Here is an 18,491-nt window from a genome sequence, read left to right as displayed (position 1 = left end):
CCGCGGAGTTCTAGCGTGGTCTCTGTGTGTTCTTAGATGATTGAATGATGACTAGTGTTTTGCTGAGAATAATGTGGATGTTGAACTGGTGATGGCCGGAAGAAGTTGCCAAAAATAATATTAGTAGTAAAAGTATAAAATAATAATAAATAAGGACACGGCTGGCTCCCTTGTAATGTGAACGCAGGGCTTGATTTGTTAAGAAAAACGCTCAGCGTACGCGCGTTCTGACGGTCTGTATGGCTCCCTAAGTTACTTCCTTTAAACAGGAAAGTCTCCTAGGAGTAGCGTTGATGTCATGGATGAAAGCGTCAAATTTGTTAGGATTGAATAGGATGCAATTCCTCAGTGTTCACGAATGCGGTGCGCGGTGAACCTAAATATGAATTCGGACGATGAGTTTATTGTACGCCTGCGGTGTCGGATCAAATTACGCATCTAGGCAGAAAACATATTGATTTGGCCTCCTTAATCCGAAATCTTAAGGCTTTGCTGGTGGCTTCTTCGGCATTGATACGAAAATCACCTGTACTGAAGAATTTCCAGGTTTCCGTTTTCTTACTCTATTTCATTGCTTTTCCGAGCTTTGCGCCATCCTCAATTTTTTGTTCAAAGCTGATATTGTAACGTAACGTTACACAGAAGGCGCTCTAGCACTCTGGCACCGAAGAACACCTAGTCAGGTCAGCACGAAAGCGGAGCACCGTTTTTGCTTCGTCGTCTTCTCCGAATCGCCCGTTCAAATCTTCGTCTTCTATGAATGGCATGTGTCAATATGATCACTTACGAGCGCGGGTTCAGGGGTCAGTTAATCATCATCGTCAGCAGCAGCCTGACTACGCCTACTGCTGGGCAAATGATTCTCCGATATTGTAAGTAAATAAATATTTGCAGTTGCGCGCCTTGCCAGCCTAGCATCTCAATTCTACATTTTTTCATGTAAACAGTAATGGAGTACTAGGTTTTGCAGGATGGCAGCGTAATCTGATAAGGGGATGCGGTGAGCCATGCCAATGTCACTTTCACACATAATATATTTCATTTGTACATAAATGGTTTCAATGATTAGGAAGGAGAATGTACCCTGCATGCAACTTACGCCCTTCAAGTCAATGTCGACTTTCGGAAGTGCTCCTTCCCCCCCCCCCCCCCCAGCTAAACTGTCTGGTTACCACTGGTTAAAGTTCTGCTCGGATCTTTGAGCTGTATCTTGTCGTTCTTTACGTATGCAGTTGTCAGGACAAAAATCTCAGGTTTTGAGTTTCGCAAAACCCTCCAGCCTTCTCCCCTTTTACAGAAAAACAACCGTTCATGGCTAAGCGCCCAATTTCTGCATACCTGCTACAGCTTCGTCAGGAATTTAAGTCGGCCTGAGACAAACAGCATTCTCGAGAGTTTCAAACTGCTTTTAAGTTCTACTCTGGTTGATATGGCTGTACAAAATAACATAATAAAAAATGTTTGGCAACTGCAGCAGCAACGAGGGCCAACAGAAATATGACGAAGTAAGGGGAAGTAAGCAGGCGAAATTGCCAGCAAGTTCAGTGCGCTATTCTGCGCTTGCGTACCACAGCCGACACTTTTCCTAAGGCCCTGGACTTTATGGATAAGGAAAACCACGTTAATGATTGCCCCACAGAGTAGAAAAAAGCGAGTGAAGGATAGGTGCCTCAAAAGCAGGGCACGGACGCTCGAATACAAACTGTGGTGCGAAAATTCATAATAAAGGTTTAAAGGAATGCATAGTAACAAATGATGAATATCTAGACGAAACCACTGCGTATCGAACATTGGTAGTAGAAATTAGGCAAAAATGTCATGCCGAGAGGGGTTAGGGGCCGTAAACGGCAGTTAGTTCTTTTTCAGATTCTCAACGCACCTGCTTACTGGAGCAGTAACGTCTAAAAATGAATAGCTGCACTTACTGTGAACGCAATCCGCTGCGTCGGTAGCCTATTTATTTCAGCCACCGAGGGATGAAGTCAGCCTGTTTTCGCCGGCAGTGGTATCATTGTCACTTAATTCGGATGAAATGTTTTCGTGGTGAATACCCTTGGCCCGACAACGACATTACGCAACAGTTGGCGTTATTCCGACCAGAATAGGAAGAGTTGGAGCTAATATCCAGATTATCTGGACAATGTTACGTGCAGAAAATTTTCTAATCCTGGATAAGTGACACCGCACACCACCTTGTTTAAAATCCCATTTCTCTAACATTCAACCTGCGTAAAACAGTTCGCCCAGTTTTACGACTTACGGAGCGACAAAGGACACATTGTGATTCCTTTTCTAAGATGCATAAATACAATACTGTAAAAACGTTAGAGGGAAGTGTTGCAGGGCTGTTGCCCCCGATCTCGTAACGCTTACTTCTCCGAAGAGACAAAAATTTAGCTTTGTAAAATCGAAGACAATGCAATATAGAGAGAAAGAGAACAATAGAAATGTATGGAGGTGAACTACGCAATGTCCAGTATGCTACCCTACACGTGTGGAGGGGAATAAAGGGAGGGCAATAAAGGGAGAAAAAGGGAGAAATGACGGCAAGAAAAGGAGTTTGTCACATAGCAGGCACTCAATAAATCAATGAAGAATGAACCTTATCAAGCCCCAAAACAATTAAATAACTGTAATTTGTAATGGCATTTATTGCACTGAGAAGAGATGAAAGAGCCATTCAATGAGCAGCATCTATTCAGCACAGTGGTTCTTTCCCCGCAAACATCTGTAGTTGTGGAAATGTTTCAGAACAGAAAAATCACAGGCATCTCAGCGGAAAATCCATGCATATTAAAACAGAGAGTTTGATGGGTCGGCACATGTTAACTATATGCGCGATCGTGGTTCACACATCACGAGGGGCACGATTATTAATATTTTCAATCTATAGTATTTTATTGTATTTTTAATCGTGCAACAATATATGAAGGTTGCCAAAACTAAAGTTATCACTCAGAGTCCAAGTTTCGTAACGAACTTGCAATAATCTCATCCCACGCTCATCGCACTGTCCGTTGGGGATGATGCATGAGCTCCCTTTATGTTGCAATGCGCCAGTTCCATACATTGAAGAATGAGTGGCGAGTTGTACTAAAGCCTTCTCATATATGCATGCGCTTTTTGGGCAGATACGAGCGTGGATTCTCTTGGATAGATGAAAACGATTGTGTGGCACTTTGGACCACTAAACCGCGACAAGATGAAAGCCTTTATTCAAAATTTAGCTGATTCCTGGTTTAACTGCATCTGCTCGTATAGGCTGTGTGGTGCAGCTTTAGATGAAGCGACAAATAAAAGGCGCCACACGAATGGCCTGATCGGTATCACGCGATAGCGTAAGTTACCAGCCAATTTATAAAGCCCCGTTTTAGCCGATCCGTATGAACGTGCCTGCGTGGCCTAGGGATAACGTGAATGCAAGGGTCTTAGTAGGCTGATTCTGGTATCACCCTCCATTATGAAAGTAGGGGCCGGAGTTGGTAGCGCCTGCCAAAACATAATGTCCGGAAGCCCTACGTCCAGTTATTGTTCGGCAAAGTCAGCTGCCAGCTACCGCATCCCATGTAACGAAAGCATATTAAGGCTTACGCCTTAATACGTCCCCTTTTGGGGGGCTTGGGCCCAGGCTGGTCCACTTTGACGTACGGTGGCCGTCATCTTGGGTGGCATCACGTGACCTAGAGTGACCGTAAAGGGTGACATCTTCTGCTAACGACAGTATGAGCTATTAAAGGGTTTCGTCTTGAAATCACCACGCCTTAGTAAACTGTTTTCTCTGGTTACTTTTCTTTTTGGTCAGCGTGTTGCCCGTTTCCTCTCACCTTTTGCCGTTGCCTTTCTAAAGATAGAAGGAAATTTTCTTCCCTGACAGAAAGCGTTCTGCAGCAGTTCTTGTCAGCAACAAACAGTAACAGCTCAACTCTTCATAATTAATGCCGAAAATAACTGTAGAGCTACAGTTTACAAAAGCGTGCTACAGAAAACATGTTATATTTTCGAAACTTTCTACAAAATGTCTACACGCCAAACCGGCAAAACATTTTGTCTGCTTTCGATACGGTTCCGGCGACTTTTCTTTCAACTGGGCCCACTTGAAAACATGAGGCTATTTTGTAGTCGTTATACTTTTTATTCTTCTGTACGTCTTTCTCTCGCGCTTTTGCCTTGTCTATAGTTCTGCAGTAGCTTGCAATAAGAGATTATGCTGTGGCAATAGAAATATTTTTAAAGTGGTTTTAGACTGATACCTCTCCGCGGTAATTCAGGATGGCTGCATTCGAGAAAATACAACTAAAACAAAGCGCAAAAATTGCGTTTTTTCACCAAATTGTCCTTGAACACTGTGATAAAATACTAAACGAAACGCTTCGCCTGGAGACGCACGAAGCATGACCAAGCGGCTCCGAACAAGAGTAAAGAAACAACGATACACGGGTCCGCTCCCGAAGACGTAGAAGTCGTCTGCTTTGATTGTAATAATTGGGGTTTGCCACCCGGTCAGAAAGAGCCTAACGTTAACGCTTTATTTACATTCACTTATGTTTCCGTAGTTCTTAGCTGTCAGCGCCGAGTAAAAAGATATATAAAAAGATTCCTATAATGGCAGCAAGCTGTAAAATATAAAGCATTCAGCTTATGTGTAATTATTCTTTTTCGTTCCTGTAGGGAGCCACGTCGAAGCCAGCTACACTGATTGCGAGTCAGAGGGGAAGTGTATTGTCCATGACCACTTTGTTGCATTTTCACGATGTAGTGTTTTCAAGCGTTTTCTTCCAGCTGCAATGTAAAGCACATTGTTGTGAGGACAAAAGTTGCAGCTTTAGTGGTGTCCGTTTCAGCACTCAACATATCTTATTCTTGTCGGCACGTGCATTGAAGAGCCGGCGCTACTCAGCGTTGAATAGCAGTTTGTCTGAGCTCCATTGTCTCTGCAGGCGGAGAGAGCATCTACATTCGAAAAACAATTATTTGAGAAGATCCACCGAAATAACCTGTGGTACGTTGACTGCAACACAACTGCCCTTTCGTTTTTCGTTTCTCTTACGGTCGTCTGGACCAGGGCCGTCCAAACTGGTAACATGTACATACTAGTCTCATCTACCAGACCCACTCACTCTCTGCTAGCCACTGCTATATGCTTGCTATCCCTAGGAATAGTCTGCATTATGCTAAGGAACCATCGTTTACCTTACCATCGCATTACACGTAATGTTCATTGGTATTTTTTTCGTAGTTTTCGACGGGTACTCGTTAACTGTCTCGTTTGTTTCTTTCTCCTACGCAGCGCAGTGGTTAGGGCGTTGGCCAACTGTGCTCAAGGATGCGAGATCGAATCTCAGCCTCGGCGGCAGATTTTGCGTGAAGGCGAAAAGCAAGGCGTCCGTGTGCTGTGCGATGTCAGTGCACGTAAGGAAGCCCAGGCGGTCGAAATTTCCAGAGTCTTCCACAATGTCGTGTGTCATAGTCTGAGTCGCTTTAGGACGTTAAACCCCAGGTGGTCAAAATTTCCGGAGTCCTCCACTACAACGTATCTCATAGCCTGAGTCGCTTAGGGACGTTAAACCCCACAAATCGATATTTTTTTTCTGCCCTATGGCTGCCATTTAACGTTACGGTCGTTTGTACAGGGGTGCCCTCATAAATTTAATTCATTTTCTCAGCCTTAGTGCTTCTGACCTAAATGCGAGCACTACAGTAGGATACATATTAAAAAAACAACAACAGTTGGTAACGATGGACCACGGCACACCGACGTGTGCATTACTTCTCTGAATCGTTGAAATTATACCTTGGTCTCATTCTCACCTTTTCTTTAGTGAACATAAGCGAACTACTTAAAGTATAGGAAACTACTTCATTCAAGTGACACGAAAGGTGTTAAAAGCAGACCACTTTTGTCATAGGGAAAAAATGAGTGACGGTGATGCAAGTTTACGTCGTATCCGATAATCTCAGCGTACAGCAATTTTGTTTTTTACTGTTGAGGGATACGGTTAAGCTTTTATTCATGACGACAGTGTAACTATCCAATGCGCTTCAACATTCTCTCATTGTACAAGGTATTTCTTACTTCGTCTGTCCTCTGCCCCCATTGGCCTTTCGCATAGGTGCGTTTAGAGCCATAATTGTGAAGATTATTATGGCGGAGCTCAGAAGGCAATGAAAAATGAAACAGAACGGAGTCGGAAAACATAAAATCACGAGGACACACGACCACCACTAACTTCTCTGCCAAGGTATCGCCAAGCAGGGGACGGCTTAGCGAATGTAAAATAGTATAAATAGAAGCCGTTTCTTCCCTTGAATTCTCCGTTATCGGGTAGCACTTCTCTGCAATTGGACAACACTATATTCAAGGAAGTACACGGTTCGGGCACTGTAGTACTTTCCATCTAAAGGCCCTTATTAGTTCTGACACCTGGCTGGCTAAACTAACCTGAGCGTTTTGCATAATAATTTTGTGTCTCCGCTTAACCGCTAGAGCGTTTAGATTTTCAGTGATCCGTATCATTGACTGCTCTGTTATTTACGCCGACTACTGGATTAGTAAATTGGAGATTGACAATAATTACTAACGTGCCCTTACATAGGACATAAGGAACTCGCTCTAAAATGTTCCGACCCGAATATTTCATCGCGATGAATTATGTATCAGTAGTGTTGAAGACCAATTCTAATTTAATGCTTTATTTTCTGCGTGATTTTAAAGTGCTCTGAGGAAATAGAAGCATATATGTCACCCTCCTAGAAAGTGCGGCGACCGCTTTTTCGCTTAAACAATATGTTAGAAATAGTGTTCGAATGTAAGATCTTTTAAAGCAGCCTCTTGTTTCTTCTATCGGAGATTTGCAATAATTTTTATCGGAGAAGTGTAAAAATTTATGTTCTCACAAACATTACACGCTAAGACAAGAGAAGGTTGTTCTTCTGTTTCACAAAAAACAATAAGTTAACGAACCGAAGAAATTCTACACTCCGACGATAACGACCAAACGAAAGCGGATGCTTTTCATGAGCGGATCAGAGTCAAGGAAATTAAAAACAGAACGCACCTGAAGATAGCATATTGTAGCTTGGCTATTAAAACAGTCTACTTTAATATCTGCAACGCTGACTTTACGTTTCAGTTGCGTTAGAGAAAAAGGAAGTCTGCAAGTCACATGATCATGAGGCAGATATTCACCCCTTGCTGTGGGTTTGCCCATCGCTGAAGCCTACGAGAATTCGGGTACCTGACGGTAGTGGGCCTTTCGCTGAACAACTCATCTTCGTACATTGCTTGGACGCAAGGCCCTTTCAACGCTCTCTCTTGAACTTTATTAGATCAGCCAACCTTTTTTCTTTTATTTATTACCCCTTTAAATTTTTTTTACATATTCCATTTTACCCTGAGTCAATAAACAAGGTTATTAAAGAAAGTAGGCAAGCCACGTGTGCAACTAGAAGAGCAACATGGGATCGTGAAATTCAAATGACAGGCCTATTTAATGACTGATGACTTGGGCAAATGATAGTCATAAGCGCATCTTGCCATTTTTCGACCATACAGGCTTGACTGCTTAACCTACCAGATCCAGGGAAAACAGTAAAATTTCCCATTTTGAGACTTTGATGCAGCCTTTATTTTGTTCAAGACTGATATTTCTGATACTCTATTTTTTTAAATTTTGTTTTGCAAAATATATTTGTATTCGAAAGGACAATTGCAATTGTAGTGTCCTCAATGCAGAGAAAACAATTGTCAGGTAATGTTCATGCAGAAGCGGGACAACAAAGTTTTGATAAGAAGTTACTGCAAGCACATGCAGCGTTTTGTCTCTCGTAGGTTCTTTCACATACAAACAGAAATCCATGAAAATGACTACCATATTATAAAAACTAGGCACAGCCTCCGCTACCGCGAGTTACAGATCCGTCTTAAGTATACAATGAATTACTTAGATAATACAAAAAAAACGTCACCACTTATGATTCGTACGTACGGTGACAGTTGAAATAGTTAATATATCTTATGCTGTAATTGTCGCCGGCCACACACACACACAAAAAAATGTTACGATATAACCACTGGGAAGCTCTAGATTCCGCTCCCCTCTAGACAGTCTGTGGTGCGCAATGCAGCATCACAGCCTGTCTCGACGGGAGCGTGCGCTTCTTGTTACTGCCTTCCCAATGGGGTCTAATTGTGCCTGTCTCTTCAACTCGGTGGGGTGGCCACATACCCGCTGCTCCGCTACTGCAGCCGACGCTCGCGCGCGCGACAGCGTCCGCTGGCTCTCCGACCCGCCTTCATTATACGGAACATGCAAGCACTCGAATTTCACCCCTTTTAGTTTATACAGTGACAGCGGAATCAGCGTTTAAAATTTATCATCTATGAGATATAAAATGTTGTTAACATTCTGAGCGCGTTCGTTGGCCCTTTTGTTACTGCTTGATAGCCTGAGCCTTCGGACATACTGACGTCAATGCTTCCTACTCCTAGCTATTGCACAAATATATCCGCTACCAACTGCGTCTTTTGGCAGGTATTTACAATTTACGTGGCCTTAAGCGTTTCCACGGGAAGCCTCTGAAGATTCGGCATTTTAAAGGTTAATAATGATCCTGAAAGCTCAATCGTTACTGTTCTTCTCTTGGCCTAACCGGCATTAACGAGAATTCATGAAGTTCCAAAGGCTCAAAGTGAAGAGCTAATATTTATTCCAGCTTTAAAATCAAGCCCTGCCACCTAGTGAGATATATTCTTTAACACCGCAGCCGTGGCCTAGTGGTTAGAGCGCCCGTCTCGGCTGCGGGAGGTGGTCAGTTCGAAACCCACCGCCGGACACCCACCGGTAAAAATGGGTACAAGCGTCCCCCGGCCTGGTGCTCGGCTTTTACAGGGGTGTGCGTTTGGGAGAAGCTCCGTAAACCCCGCTGCGCGCCCCTCCTCCGCAGTGGGCCCAAACCCAGTTTCGAACCTAGGTGGGTGGCCTAGTGGTTAGAGCGCCCGTCTCGGCTGCGGGAGGTGGTCAGTTCGAAACCCACCGCCGGACACCCACCGGTAAAAATGGGTACAAGCGTCCCCCGGCCTAGTGCTCGGCTTTTACAGGGGTGTGCGTTTGGGAGAAGCTCCGTAAACCCCGCTGCGCGCCCCTCCTCCGCAGTGGGCCCAAACCCAGTTTCGAACCTCGCAGCCACCAACCACTTTTAGGAGATATCAGCCCGCTGAAAGACTGTGAATGTGTGTAGTCACGCTTTTGATGCACTGTTGTGACAGACATAGCCGATTAAATACAACAAATAAGCCATAGCTGTAGATAAATAAGTAGGCCACTAACTTTGCAGTAGCGAGACGAGCGGTAAACAAGACGAGAACATAATTCATCATCCAAATTGAACATTTTATTAAAAACGCACAGAGTATTTTGCGTATTTACAGTCGGCGGCCCAAAAGGTCACGCAGAAAGCGGGAGGTGGACTGTCTGTTACAGACACGTCCATTGTCAATTATAGCGTGTTTTTTAAAGATCATCTGCGGCACGAGTCTTCATACTGAGAACATGAGGTAGCTGTGTAGTTCCAACAATACAAAAGACTCTCGAATTTGAATAATAAATTTCTATAAACATAAACCTCTAAAAAAGGGCATCTGGCACGGGAGGCGCTGCCGTGTTTTCCAGTCCGGTTTCAGAAATGGAACACTGTGTCGAGTTCGGAAGATATTATTGCGCAGAATTCTGATTCAAAATTTGCGCAGCTTATTCGCAACATCAATCTGTAGCTCCAGCTATGCAAGTGGAACACTTAACACCTATATTTGGGCGCGTTGGTTCATTTTGACTATAGGAAAATTTGAATAAGCTCTAACACACACAACCTGAAAAGATAGGCGAACGACGAGACACAAGCGCTTGTGTCTCGTCGTTCGTCTATCTTTGTTGTTGTGTATGTCAGCGCTTTTTCAAATTTTACTATAGTCTATGCAAGTGGCAAAATAAACACACGAAAATTTGGTGTCGACGAAATGCAAGCCACTTTCGACAGCAAGGGCTAGCACGCTATTATATTGTATAAAAGATGCGCAAGAAGGGAGCCACATATTCAAATGACAACATTGGGGATATGTTTTGTGCATTCATCGATGTGAAATGACAATGCAACCTTGGGAAGGATCGAGTAGAAGATATAAGAAAAGCGATGAAATCCAAAACCACGGTTCCGAATTTCGTGTTCGGTTCTCTACGAACTCAGCTACGGTGACGGCTGTTTAATGTTCTATTTGCTTAGGTGTTTCTCTGCATGTAATCTATCCTTGAGAGTGTTCACAAGCACTATCCTCCATAGAGGCGGAAGTGGAATTCCACGTGCTGTGATACCACCCATGCCACGTAGAACAGGAGGAACTGGAGGGCGGGAACTGTGTTGTAAACTCCTTACGTTGCCCGTAACATCAAAGCTGCTAGATTTGAAGCTTGTAAAACTAATGAGCGAACATTTTCAGGAAAAATGAGTGGCTTCGTTTCGAGATACATGAGAACTGAGCTAACAGCAACTGACGCAAGAATGTCTCAATATATGTCGTGCAATCGAGAATTCGCTGCCAACAGACATCATAGATGTCCTCGTAGGGCAAGATATGGGAGCCTGTACCTGCGAAGTTTGAGCTTTCATTTCTTCCGGGTTCGATCCCTGCGACGGTGTCTGCGTTTCAGTGGAGACGAGATGCAAGACAGCCGAGTACAATACACTGTCACTGCACGGTGAAGACCTCAAGGTGGTTGAAATTTCCAGTACCTCTCACTACAGCGTTTTTCACAGCCTGAGTTGCGAGGTTAAATCCCATTATTTTACCAACCATGCTAACCTTGCAATAAATAAGCTTACTTCTAGCACGTAAGCGGGATGAAAGAATGAATGCCAATGGAGCAGCATCGGGCTTTAATTTTTAAGGTCAAATCCTTTCTAGGATCAAGGTGAAAATCTCGCGACGGCGAGATTTGTCCGCGAGATGTGTCAGCGGGATTCTGTGAGTGACAGGTACCAAGCCTTTCCTTTCCTGTAAACGAATTATACGACGGTGAACTTTGATGTGTTCAACGGAAGGCAGGTTTTGTTCGACAAGGGGCGCGCGATGTACCGTGTTCCGCTGCAACGTTCAGCCTTTCGCATTTCTCTACCGCAGATTCTGCAGTGCTCTAGGAATTTTTTTGTGCGGCATCGCTGAAGAGTCAGCGGCTCAAGTTGATTTCCCGTGAAGTGACAGTGCTGAAACAGTGATTCCTCAAGTATATACATTAACGCAACGTAATTGCTGCCGGTATGTATTGCCGTTAAGTCCCGCATACCTACCTTCCTTCCGCAATGCGTATACATCTATAGCACAAAAGCCATTGCCGTCGCTGCTCTGATGCTGTCGCCGTAACCCAAATCAAGAAAAATGCCATCGGTGCAAATATGAACGTGTATTTCATATCAAAGTTGTGACAAATGCGTACCTTGACAAGGGTTCATTGTGGTGCCATTCCGTTTTGCTTCTCTTACGTGCCGACCTTCTAGCCAAATTGGAGGCTGGTTTGCGTTAGGGATCCAAATCGATGTCAGATTCACTTGTCACAAGTGTGGGTATCCGTTTAGAATCGAGGTACCATGCCTTCGTTTCACCAAAACCAACCTAAAAAGCAATATAAAAGTATTTCAGTACTGGAGGAGGCGATTCGGCAAAATATGCATCCAACTTATAGTACTGAAAAGGAGAAAAGCAAGAGGGGAAGACTTACAGAAGAAATGGGACGAACAAGCCAATATCATTTACGTGGACGCAGCAGAGCCAAACGATGGAAGGATGGCGACTGTGGCTTCGACGCTTCTAGGATCACTGGTCAACTGCGTCGCACTCAAAACGCCCAACCCTCTTCATCCAGAGGAGGCAGCTATTGCCTCAGCTGTAGCCTGTAATCCCAGATTCATTGTTCTCACATGATCACAAGACGCCTGTCGCAACATAAACAATGGATTGATTTACAGGCTACGGCTGTCATTTTTGGCTGAGCCTCCACCCATTCAACTTCAGTCATCTGGTTAACCGGCCGCCTGGAATCACCAGGAGGAAATGGAGAAGGTCATAGGCATGCCCGAATTCTCCTATACCCGGCGTCTCCCGCTGATGACCACGGAGTCTGCTGCCGAGTGTAGGCCGACAATCTCGTACCACACAGAAAAGCTAGAAAAGTGTGCCCAACACCACACAAAAATCCCCTAATAAGTCATGCATACAAACAGCACTTCACCTCCCGAAGCATACTCCTACGACACGCCTCCTAAATATGGGAGCACACAACAAAATCCAAGAACTAGTTGAAGCTCATCGTACTGCCCAGATCAACAGGCGTTCCTCCACAGAGAAAAGCTAGAAAAGTGTGCCCAACACCACACAAAAATCCCCTAATAAGTCAGGCATACAAACAGCACTTCACCTCCCGAAGCATACTCCTACGACACGTTTCTAAATATGGGAGCACACAACAAAATCCAAGAACTTGTGGAAGCTCATCGTACTGCCCAGATCAACAGGCGTTCCTCCACAGAGACGGGGAGGTTCATCCTTGCCGCGCTAAAACTCTAACCAATTGATCCACCCACTAAAAACAGCCTAATAGTCCCCTAATACATCCAGGTCAACCTTACAGTACAGCCCCAACCAAAAATGTGCGCCCTGCTCACCACAAGGCACAACGAGACGCTTGAGCCAAGGCGTTATACAAAGGCCACGCGACTGACACCGAAGTGGCCTACATAGATGCGGCAGAATACAATTACCCTACGGCATATGTCATCAGTGTGATTTCTTGTAACTTTTTTTCACACGGTTTCTGCCTCTGTCAAAGCAAAAACGTCGACAGAAGCCGAAGAGGCAGCCATAGCGCTAGCCATCTTCTCTTCCACTGCCACACTCACTTTCAGTGATTATAAACCGACCATTAAAATTTCACAAGCGGGAAAATACACCCAGTCGCCCACAAAATCTTAACCTCTGTTAGGATCTTGGTCTGGGCTAGTTGGTACATAACTATCACGAAATAAACACAGTGCGAAGAAACAGGACACAGGAAGAAGACACAACTAAGACCAAGATCCGTCCCGTCTTGTATGTGTCTTCTTCCTGTGTCCCGTTTCTTCACGCTGTGTTAATTTTGTGATACCTAACCTCTGGCTCTCCAGCTCCCCGACTCAATCACGTCGTATGGTTACCAGGCTATGCAGGCAACCCCGGTAACGAGGCAGCCCACTCAACTGCCCGAGCGCACGTCAACCGAGCGGGGCATACCAGTACTGAGTACTAGGGCATAGTGAGTACAGACTTCTCAGCTATCATGACATAACACTTCACTACCGAGAACAACGACTCATATCCCCCACCTTACACCTCTCTGAAAATAATCTGGCGACAGCTACAAGCCAAAACTTTTCCCGCCCCAGCTTCGTTGGCCCTGGCACAACCGAGCCAGTATGACCCCACATGATCTCTATGTGGCGCACCTAGAGCCACCTTCAATCACAAAATGTTTTTATGCGAATATTTCAAGCCGCTACTTCATTGGGGCCTCACAGACCAAGAGGGTTGGGAGATCGTGGTCTCCAGCTCGGACCCAGCAGCGCGAAAGATGTTGGTTGACTGGGCTGAAGCGGTCGCTGCCAGGCACGGCCTGACAGACACCAACAGGGATCAGGAATCTCCTCAATCCTTGTAATGTACTCTGGTTCACACAATAAATCTTTTACTACCACCATCGTATTCTTAAACCACTTACGCTAGGGTGTCGCTCACGCTTGGAGCGTGCTGGAATCACTGCCCGGTATTTAAATGTAAACTTGCTCGAACGCTACGTTTCTCGGCTGGTGCAAAGTAACGACTTAAACAATTCTGGAGGGCACTTAGGACCACTGAAGTGCTTTGAGGCGAAGTCAATTATAGCGTGGTGCATCTTAGTCTTCCCCTACGGCACTTCTATATCCCTCTCTTCTTTCACTCCCACCTCCCTCCCTTCATACATGCGTTCGGGGAGAATTGTGACAGATACTGGCCTTTTCTATTCTGTAAATCAACTTCAAAAGCCTCTGATGCCTGCTTTACTAACGCCTCCTATGTTGTTGTTTTGAATGAAGGAAGGAGGAAAAGAAATTGCACGGGCCTGCTACTGGCTCTGTAGTTGAATCGCATCCGCTGCCTCGTGCGGACAGAAGAGAAAATAGAGAAGACAAATAAGAGGGAGAGAAAGACGCACGCTACAGCAGCCGTCGACTTCCATCGAAGTGGTGGCGGGTGCAATGACGGCCAACAACAGATAAACATTGGACGACCGGCTAGCCCTCGCCTCAAGCGGCAGTGACCTACCTGTCCCAGCCCCATCAGGGCCAAGACCAATGACCCTTCTGTGGTTGCTTGCCAGACGTGGTAGTTGGGCGTCGATGACGAAACCGCGGAGGTTAATCCGTATGTACGGGCACTGACGTAAAATGTCGTCGGTTTCTCATTCTTCAAAACACAGGGGGCGGTTCCAGGCATCGCAGTTTCTGTGGCTGGAATGCCATTTGTAGGGTTGGTGGGCGTCAGCCAAGATGCATCGTTAAGGGGTAGCTCGCCCTCGTCGAGTGGGTCTGCTTCCGTCACTGTTTAGGGGGAGGTGGGGAAGGGTGGCTGTTAGGTCAAAGCCACTTGTGGCGGAGGCTAGCCTGCCACCGAATTTTTGATCTGTTTTAGGACGTCATTGCACCCGCCACCGCTTCGGAGGGGGACGACGGCCGCTGCGCCGTGCGTCTTTCCGTTTTATTTCTTTCTTTACTTTCTCTCATCTGTCTGCACAAGGAAGCGGAGGTGGCTCAGCTACAGAGTCAGTAGCAGGCCAGTGCATTTTAAGGCGAAAACCTTTGAGGGCTCATACTATCGTGGACAAAGTGTCCCACTTTTTTAGCGGTTGTCGCATGTCGTTCCTTGGCACGCGTTAAAGCGTGGTTTGTAGATGGCAGGAACGCTAGACATGATGAGACTTCTCAGGGTTTTGCCTTTAACTACTTTAGTCGCTAAGTTCCTTGTAATTTTTCTTTTCCTACTTCCTACAGTCACAATAACCACAGCTGTTTGGTTTGGCGCAGCGCACGTTAAAGATCCCCAGGTGGTCGAAATTACTCCGTAGCCCCCCACTACGGCTCCTCTTTCTCTCTTTCCACTTTACTCCCACCTTTCTCCCTTCCCTTACGGCGCGGTTGAGGTGTCCACAGAAAACAAGTGATACAGTTACCGCACCTTTCCCTTCCTATAAATAAATTAGTTTGGTTTGGCGTTCGAGGAAGCGACGAATGAAAGGCGCCGAACCAACGCCTGGATCAGACACCTGGCGGCGCATTTCCAAACCATATCCCGTAGGTGCCCTGGAGCAGATGACAGTCTCTACGAGATAAACGGCGATCGTTGCTGAACGGTTTCTATGAACGCAACCTAAAGGTAACATGCACTCACTGTAAACGGCGATTGTTGCTGAATGATGTCTCTGAACGCCACTTAAAGGTAACATGCACTCTCTGAAGGCAGTAAATGAATACGGTTAAGGAATCATTGTCATGCCTATTGTTACTCAGATGTATCTGTGAAGGCAACCTAAAGGTAACATACACTCCCTGAAGGCAGGAAATAATTACGGTGAAGGGAACTGAAAAGAAATTCAGAAAAAATTACAAAACAAGAGTCGAACAGATGTTTCATTAACATCAGTGCAGAGGTGGGTGGTGTGAATCCATTGCGCCACAAAAGCTTTTTTTTTATTTATTGCCTGACTTTTGCAACACAACACAAACACACACAAGACATTGGTATAATAAGCCTGCCTGGGACTGGCTTCGTCTTTCTAACATTCCTTTAGATCAATCAAAGGTTCTACCTCTGGCCACCCCTCAGGATTATCATCGACAAACTTCACAATCTCGATAAACCAATGGCGACCCTCTCGGAAAAAAACCATGCAGGATGCGCATCAGGTTCACAGTGATATCTTGCCATGCGTGAACACCATATAATAGGTAAATCCTTCTTTATGATTTTTTGAAGTACGTCCCAAAAATAAACGCCTTTCCTACAGTGAAGAAATACATAATCTACCGTTTCTGGCTGTTTACAAATTAAGCATTGTGCACCCTACTGAAGACATAAACCCTTTTCTTGCAAAAACACTTTGACTGGCAAAGTTCCAGTGTGAAACTTGAAAAAGAAAGTTTTAGTCGCTGCCGGCACCTTCATTTTCTTTACACTCTTCAGTACATTCCCTGTATATGGCCCTATAGATGGGCTCCGGAAGAACAAGGCCGCACAAATCTTTGTACAGGAGGAGGAGGAAGAACATTTATTTCCGCCGAATATGGTGCAGCAGCCACCTACGAGTCCGCACGCAGGCGTCCGGGGAGGCAGTCTGTCACACCGCGGCCAGAGGACACCCGGCCTCGTCTAGGAGAAGAGGTCTTCAGCCTCGGCCGCCAGGCGGACGACGAATCGCTGTGTTTTTTCGTCGGAGCTTCTTAGCGTGGTCTCCCATTCATCGCTAGTTTTAATCGCGTTGCGCCCTGGGGCACGCACGCATCTCCATGTTATATGATCTAATGTTGCCACGTGGCCGCAAAATTTACAAATTTCGGTTTCTGCACCGTCCCTCTTCCGCCCTCTGGCACCCGTCCAACTCCTCCACAGGGGCGAAAAGAAATTTCGAGCTTGGAGTCTTCTCCAGTCGTACGATTCCTTTTCACTCAGGGATCTAACCGGTGGCGGATATATCCTCCGGTCTTTCTTCAAGTTGTCGGTTACATCCCTAAAGGTACCTATACATTCTTTGGTTTTAGATGTTGTGGAGGCGTCCGCAGCACTCCGAGGTAGCGAGGAGCGGGCGAGCATGTGGGCAGCCTCGTTGCCGGCGAGACTGGCGTGTGCTGGGGTCCAGATTATGGTTACGCTTTCGGCGAGAGACGACTCGTTCAGAAGTTTTGCAGCACGATTGTTGACTCTACCCTTGCTAAAATTTCTAACCGCCGCTTTGCTATCGCTGATGACGTGTTTCACGCCTGGTCGTGCAATGGCAATGGCTATTGCAATCTCCTCCGCCTCTACCGGCGGTAGATCTCGATTTCTTTCTATTCCTATGGCGATCCCAGTGTCCAATAGGGCGACCGAGGTTACGTCGCCTTCTTTCCCGATCGCTGCATCGGTGTAGGCGACCGATCCCGGCGAGAGTTTGTCCAATTTGTTAGCGAGGTGCTTAGCTCTGCTTTTTCTCCTCCCCTCGTCGTGTACGGGGTGCATGTTCTTCGGTATGGGCGAGACGTATAGATGCTTTCTGATTTCTCGATCTATGCTTTCTCTGACACTTTCGCCTTCCCCGGGCGCTAGTAGGTTTACCAAATCGAGGATTTGCCTACCCGCCGCCGTTCCTGCGAGTCGCTCTCTCTGGGACAGCCTGACCGCCGCAGCCAGCTCTTTCCACTCATTATGCAACCCCATTTTCTCTAGAATGTCGTTAGAAGTAGTTATGGGGAGTCCTAGAGCGCATTTCGTGCATCTCCTAATTATGGTGTTTAATTTGTGTTCTTCGGTCTTGTTGATATTTAGGAATGGAGTCGCGTAGCACATTCTGCTCGTGACAAAAGCTTGTACGAGTCTGAGTCTACTAGCCTCCGTGAGACCACTCCTTCTGTTGGACGTCTTCTTAAATACTCTGACTACGAGCTCCGCCTGATCTTTTAATTTCTTAATCAGGCTTTTGTTACTACCCCTGCGGTTGATAATCATACCTAATATTTTAATTTCATCTACTTTCGGGAGTTCGTTTCAGTTGACTTTAATTTTGATATCTGGAGTTATCTTGCCACTACTGCTGGTCATTACCAGGAGCTCCGATTTTTTCTGGCGAACAGCATAGACCTACGTCCTCTGCGTGATAGCTGATTATATTTGCTGCCTCTTGGAGCCTGGATGTGATGTACGAGTCGTTCGCATCGCACATCCAGACGGTCACATCATCCGCGTAGATGCTTAGTTTTAAGTCATCGAGATGGCCAAGCTTACTGGGGAGCTTCCTCATTACGATGTTAAAAAGGAAAGGTGAGAGCACAGCCCCCTGCGGAGTGCCTCTGTTACCCAGCGGGAACTCCTCCGAACATAAGCCCTGAAAGCTGATGATCGCCGTCCTGTCTCGCAGGAATGATCTAATGTAGTTTTCTTTTTCACAGTTGATAAATATTCTTTTGAAAATCTTGCAGAAAGAAATCGCACACTTTGAACAACTTCTCTTAGGTAACCAAAAATACCTCCTGTGTAACATTCGTTTGGCGCAACAAAATCTGGCAGTGCCCGTCCAAGCCTAATTTGGCAGACAGTGAACAAAATTGGATCATGAACGTCACGCAGGAACGAAAATCTGATGACAATCTGCGTCAAAAAAAGATGCCGTTAGCCCACGCCGCCATCC

This window comes from Amblyomma maculatum, chromosome 5 (genome assembly GCF_055883805.1).
Source record: "Amblyomma maculatum isolate TAMU_Amacu chromosome 5, ASM5588380v1, whole genome shotgun sequence".
In the NCBI taxonomy this organism is placed as follows: domain Eukaryota; kingdom Metazoa; phylum Arthropoda; class Arachnida; order Ixodida; family Ixodidae; genus Amblyomma; species Amblyomma maculatum.
This window is presented reverse-complemented; position numbering follows the sequence as displayed.